We start from the raw sequence: 7,336 nt of genomic DNA, 5'->3' as shown, positions 1-7,336 counted from the left end.
TCCCCACCCCCTGCTTTTGCAAGAGAACTGCATTTTATTTTGTAGGGAGGGGGAAAAGGTGCTAGCCCCATCATCTTTTGCTTGTCTCACACAGTTGGAGGACTCCACTGCTATTTTTGTCAGAAGATTAAACCAGATAATATATGTTTCTACCCTGAACGTACCTGCCATACATCTGCATACTGCTTCATTCGGAGGGTTTCACAAGGTAACTCTGGGCAAGAAAACTCTTTTGGACAAAATATTTGATCAGATGTAAAGGAAGGCTTAAATGCTGTACCTTTAGTAATTGCCCTAGAGTTTTGGGCAACTGTGGAAGGTTCACGGGATAAATGAGTCTTTGCTTTTCCCTTTGGTCAAAACACTCACATGGGGCAAAATTTAATTTCTGCCAAGGCTTTCCTAGGCTCATTTCTGTCATCCCTTTTACCAGTGTTAAGATATTGCCTTGGACATGAGAAATGAAATTAATAAAATAATTCCTGAACTGCCTTTAACGCTGTGTGTTGAAGAGTGATGGAACATCAGAGCTTAGGGGGAAAGAGTTTACAGAGTGGATGGTGAATTTCTAGGACAAGCATATCTCTTTTTCTAGAAGTTAAGCACTAATGTCAGAGCTGGTTAGAACGGGCGCTGTCCTGCCCAAGAGTCGTTATTTCGGTCTGGTGCTCAGACCTTCATTGCTCAAGTGGATTGCACCAGTGGTTGTCCTGTTAGCTTGGGTCATTTGTTAACTTATGTAGCATTGGGATGAGCAGCATTTCATAGAGTACAAGTCACTGCCCCAATGAGCCTACAATTTAAGGTCTGGCATAGGGAAAATGACATTCCAGAAGTATTCAATCCATTTTGTATGTATCTATTTGTACATTTATATTCTAATTGATTGAAGATGCATATTTTGAGGGGTCCTTTTTAACATTTTTATAGCTTGGCAATGGATGCCAAAGGCCACTGCACACTGAAGATCCTGAAATAATTGCTGCTTTCTTCTGATTGGTTGTGATAAGCCAATCAATCCTCCTCAATCAAATTCCCCTTAACTTTTTACATCTTTTGGTAAGCGACTCCTCGTTCCTTTTCTAAAAGGGGATTTGCTGTTGCACATTTTTGCACCTGGGCAGCACAAATTGGTTTGTTGCTGATGACATGAATTCTTTGTTGAAATGCAGCTCCACAAACACAAACAGGGATGGGCAAATTCCACTCCTGGTAATTTCTCATGTAATGGACTGAGTGCTGGAAGAACAAAACAAGAACCTTGTAAGAACCACATGCAGATGCCAAGCGAATGCTCTGGAAATTCCACAAACAGCCCCTTCACCATGATCAGTCTCTCTCTTTTTACTTTCTTTCACAGGAAGTATCATCAAACATGTCTCCCGAGGTTGCACCTCATCTTGCCGAAGCTTCCTAAACCAGAGAAAAGTGCTTTGGAACCAACAGTTTTGTTGTGAAAATGATTTCTGTAATGTGCATAATGTTTGGCAGTAAACGTTGCTGGGTATGTTTGTCGTTGCCGTTCCATTGCTACAGCTCCCAGTTGCATATTCAATATTCGCATTCGATGCCTTGTGATTTTGCTATCACCAGGGACACATGGGTGACCAACCTGGTCATGTGGACAGTGGAGGATGACAGCATCTGGACTGCCGCCCGCTGAGCACCCAACAGCTGGGCGAGGTCTGCTTGCTTTAGAAGGCCTTTCCGCAAGCGGAATCTCTGCAGTAGTGAGGTCTTCTGGCATCCAGCAGGTGCTAACTCTGAATATGCCCGAGGGAAGAAGTTCTGGAGAAGACTTCTGGAGGGGCTTGCAGCAACCATAAGGAGTTGGGGAGGCTGAAAAGCACCAAATGGGATAAAGTTGCAGAATGAGGGGGGCACGCATGCATGTGCCTCCGCCTCAGGCACCTTCATATAGTCAGTTGCAATGAAGCCCTGAACGCTAAGACATTTCTCGGGAATTCTCAAAATTCCCACTGTTCAGGGAAACAGAGAAGCTGCAAAAGGGAAGTTTAAATTGTAAGCCGCCCCGAGGCTTCGGCGAATGGGGCGGCATAAAAATGTTTTAATAAATAAATAAAATACATTATTGGGCTTAGTGATGCACTGAGAACCAGTGTGGCTGGAGTGGTATCAGTGTCATCCACGGCGGCCCCTTGCTCTCTTCAATACCTGGGGGGCCGCATCATGTACTTGTGGGAGTTTCTGAACCATCTGTAAAGGCAATCTCATGTAGAGTGTATTACCCTAATTCCAGCCTGGATGGCATGACAGTCCATAAACCTCTCCAGAAAGAGTCACAGCTGGAAAAGAAGGAAAGACCTCCGGGCCACTGCTAACACAGCACTGAGTTTAATCGCACTCAGACTGTATGTGTCAGGGAGTGCGAAAGCTTTCCTTTTTTCACACAGTGCCTTTATCTTGCCTGGATTAAGACTCGGTTTGTTCTCATCCATCTCGAAACTACCTCCAGAAACTGGTTTAAGAGTTCAACAGCCTCTGTTAGATGGGAACAAGCAGTAGAAACTGACAGTCATCTGTAAATTAATGGCACTTTAGCTGAAACCTCCAAATGGCTCCCCTATGTTTTACGTGTAGTAATTACAAAAACATAGTGAACAAGATGGAAGTTTGCAACACACCATGAGCTAACAGCCATGGGGTGGAATGAAAGTCCCCGAGCACCACCTTTGGAGATCAGGACCATATTCCCTGCACCCGGCATGGATGGATGATGCAGAAGCATGTCATGGTTAATGGCGGGTACTGAAAGCTCCTGGGAAGTCCGGGAGAACTGAAAGATCACTCACTTCCTCTCTGTTCTCCAGTGTAAGTCAACCACTAGCACCGCCAAAGCTATTTCCATCTCCAAACAAGGCCCAAATGCAAGTCTCTATATACTCTGCATCTTACCTATGGTTAATGTAAAATATAGTTTCAGATACAACCTTAATGTCAATCCTAACTGATCTATAAATGGATTAAGAGGCTTAGTGTGTTGCTAATCGATCAGCACTAAGAAATGCATTAAATGGAAAATGCATATTTCTTCCGCATATTTGTTCTTCTTTGTGATTATGATCCAATGCACAAATGTCTAGATCCACCCACAGAGACACATTGTGATCAGTTCTCGTACTCCCCCATTCAGTCTAGCTAATGGGCGTCTTGATTACAGCAAGTTCCACCGCCTCTTCAAAACCCCGCCTGCTTCATTTACCCACAGAGTGACCTTTTGCCCGTCAGAAACTGAGTTGATCAAGGACAAAATCTCAATTGGCAACATGAATCTTTCAAGGAAATCTTTTATAAAGCTTCTGCTTGGACTCTGTGCAACTTCAAGGGTAGCATTGGCAACTTTTCACCAGTGGTAGGAGGAGGTGCTTAGCAAGAGGCTTATATTGCTTCCACTGAGTGATGCTGGATTCCTTTCCATCTGATTCTTAGTTTTCTGGCTCTGAGTTCTGATGGAAGAGACCAGCATCACTTCTAATTCTTTGCGCAGAAACAGGCTTGAGATACACCTTAGCTAAATAAAACGCACAGAGCTTAAAGACTGGGTTAATATCCAAAGCAGAGTGAAGGCCCTTTAGGGTAGGAAATAATTTTCACTGAAATCGAAGATGTAGATTTAAAAACATGATAAATATGATTTGCATACAATTCAAAAATGGGAGAAAACAAGCATAAGTAACCATGATTAGTTATACAGCACACAAAGAGAGAGATTATATCACCCAATATTAAGATTGTATAATGCAATACAATAAAAACTAATATTTGTTGTTTCATCCACTCAGGTACAGATATTAAAATTTTACAAAGATTCTTTTGAACTTCACTGCAAATACTGCCGCAAGAATTCCCAGTGCTCAGGTAAGGACTTTTCCTACACTCGATGTTCTTGTGGATTGTAAGTTTGACAAATCTTCCATCTTGGGATTATTAGAACAGGATTTCCAGGTTTGCAGTATTTGTCTTGTGGTCTTCCAGGTGTAAGGACTAGATCCATGTCTCCATAATGCAGCCTTCCCAGGTTGTTGCCTCAGATTGTGAATCACAAGTGGCAGGAGGAGGAGAATTGGAATTCTTAGCTGAAATGCCAAGGCAAGCAAATCTTAGCTGAAATGCTCTTACCCTAACTAGTGCCGAATAGAAGGAAACCATTGTCTCATGTGATTTGGTAACTGGGCTTCTGTTAATGAAGTCCAATATAGCCCAATATAGCACATATAGATATGCAGCCACATCACATCGATGACTCATATTCAACCTGTGATTTACAACAACTCCAAGATCTTTCTCCCTTGTATATTGTTGAGCCAAATATCTCCCATCTTGTAACTGTGCATTTGTTTCCCCTTTCCTAGGTATAGAACCTGGCGCTTTGTTCCTATTGAATTGAATCTCATTCTGTTGCTTTCAGGCCAGTGTTCCAGTCTATCAAGACCACTTTGAATTATGTGTCTGTCTTCCAGGATATTTGCTATCCCACCCAATGTTGTGTCATTGGAAAAGTTGATCAGCATTCCCTGCACCTCTTCACGCAAGTCATTAATAAAAATCTTGACGGTGCTGGGCCCAAGTCTGAGCCCTGCAGTGCCCCAGTCATTACCTCTTCCCAGTCTGAGAAGATGCCATTGAGAAGCACTCTTAAGTCTGATTCTGTAATCAGTTCTGGATCCACCTGATAGTTTTTCCATCAAGTTCACTTTTAGCCAGTTTGCTGATCAGAATGTCATGGGGTACTTCATCAAAAGCTTTGCTGAAGTCAAGATAGATTATATCCACAGCAGTCCCACAGTCCCACAGGGAGGCTACCTGATCAGAAAATGAGATCAGATTAGACTTGCTTTTGATAAATCCATTTTCAAAGTCTGGAGAAGTGTAAATTTGGAAGAGAACTTGAGTTTTGGTAATGTATTTTCTCCCATTCCTTACTGAGGCACCAAATAAAGGAGTTGCTGGTTTTAGATGTGTCCATTTTCATCTGAAATACAGAACTGTGTCACCAGTTGTTCTGTTTGCTGCACGGACAACAATAAATCAGCCATCACTGAAGTTATAAATGCACAAGACTAGCCTTTCTAATGACCTGGTGACAGAGGCCTTAAATTCTCTATAAGCTGTTTGGATCTGACATAGCTGTGCTTGCTTTGTCTCTTTGGTCAACTTTTCAGGATGAAAACACAGAAGAATAAGGTTCTGACTCTTGGTTTTTCCCTGATGTTCTGCCTTGAAACAGGTAAGTCCTGGAAGCGGAAAAAATGTTGGAAGTAATTGCAAGAGAACTAAGTGGGAAGATTCAGTGGAATGGATCCACAGGGACTATAAGAGGCAGCTCTGGTGCTCAGCACCTGGCATGATCCTTAAGAATGGGGTTTTAATTTGGGGCATTGGGTGACGACGACGACGATAATTCTGCACAGTAAGTGGGAGATTTACAACAGTTCATAAAATACCTTAACATTTCCAAAATACAAAACTAAAAAAATAATAAACCTGTAAAACAGCATCTAATGAAGAGCAGGCAAGTAAAAAATGCGACGGGTAATCCATTCAAGCCCTTAAATGCCCATGTATATCTTTAAAGGGCTTGGCACAAAGGGCCATCTTAACCTGGCACTGAAAAGATGTGAGCTTGGAAGCAGGCAGACCACAGGGGTGGTGGTGGTGGGGGGGTTGTTCTATGGCTGTGGGGTCACCATGGCCGTTCTCCTTGTTGCTGACCTCTGTGCTTCTCTTGGAGTTGACCCTTGGAGGAAGGCCCCAGATGTTGAGCATGGCACCTGGGTAGACTGCTGCTGAGAGAGGCGTTCTGGGAGGTATTGTGGTCCCAAGCTGCATAAGACTTTGTAGGTTAAGATCAATACCTTGAATTGGACTTGGAAGTACACAGGCAGCCAATGCAAGCGAGCCAGAGCTGCCCTACGTGTTCCCAGAACTGGCTTGTCGGCCCCAGTTATTAGTTTGGCTGCAGCATTTTGCAGCGGCTTAAGAATCTTCAAAGGCAGTCCTGCATCCATTATTTTATGTTTGGCAAGGGCCAAAACACGAATTAATTTGGTAGATAAATGAAAAGGAACAGGACCTACACATTTCAGTCTATGTGAACAAAACAGTTCTAATATCTAAAGTATTAGCAGAAGCTAATATCTAATATCTAAAGTATTTCAGCAGAAGCATCCACGAGTGACACATTGTAAGCCTGCCCAAACCAACCCAAATCACCATCATTTAGGACTAGGTGGAAGCAATCCCCCGCCCCCATCATGAAACTTCTGTAGGAGCTCCATTCTGGGGGTTGTTCTGGGCAATGCAGCGGTATTCTGGGACTTTTCCCATGAACACTAACTTCCGGGTGAGCCAGGCCAACCAGATCCATTAGTCACATTTGACTAGCTAGGAGTGAAGCTGGAAGCCACAACCTGGCCATGGTCCAGATGACAACCCAGGATACCAACCTGTAATTAATCCAAACTAGCCCAATTCGGAGATGATATATAAAACCACAAAACATGCACAGAAACCATGTACCGCATCTGGGTAATTATTCATATTCTGGAAAACAGCCTGAAACACCAGATTGTGAGGGAGACAAAGCAAAGCACTAGTCAATACAATTCCCAATTCCTAAAAATTCCCCTAACTGTAATTTCCTCTGCTATGCAGACTTCGGCTAGGTATGTCTGAACCAAATGCTAGTCAGTGACTCGTATTATGCCTGGGCTTAATATGATGCAGGCTTTGATTTTTTGCTTTAAGGGTCTCATCATTTTTCTATCTTTTTTTTCACACAGTTGGAGGATTCCTATGCCACAAGTGTGCTTACATTAACTCAGATAATGAGTGTGCAACACCAAAGATGACTTGTGAAACAGAAGGATTCTGCTTCATTAGAAGAATTTCCAAAGGTGATTTTAGGGTCACACTGGACAAAGTATTCTTCAGGCAGATGCCCAGGTGCCGCAAAAGACAGCGCTACCGGACGTTTCAGATTTCTCCTAGACAACACTTGTCCCTGTTCTCTTTTATTTCCGGACAAAGCAGAGGCACGGGAGTAGGGCTTCTTTTGTGGTGGAATTCTCCAGTTTGGTCATGGCATTTCCTTTCCAAGGCAAGCCTTAAGTCTGGAACACATGACGTAATATTAGGTGCACAGTGCACTGGCCTTTCCACTGTTTAACTAAGTATGCTTTGAATCATACTGAGTAGTCATGCAGGGGGTCCAGCAATGAGGGGTGTTGCCCATAGATCATCCATAATGATCTCTCTCTCTCTCTCTCTCTCTCTCTCTCTCTCTCTCTCTCTCTCTCTCTCTCTCTCTCTCTCT

Source organism: Varanus komodoensis, unplaced genomic scaffold, assembly GCF_004798865.1.
Source record: "Varanus komodoensis strain SLA01 unplaced genomic scaffold, ASM479886v1 scaffold30, whole genome shotgun sequence".
Lineage (NCBI taxonomy): Eukaryota > Metazoa > Chordata > Lepidosauria > Squamata > Varanidae > Varanus > Varanus komodoensis.
The sequence above is the reverse complement of the archived record's forward strand: the minus strand, read 5'-3'. Positions refer to the sequence as shown.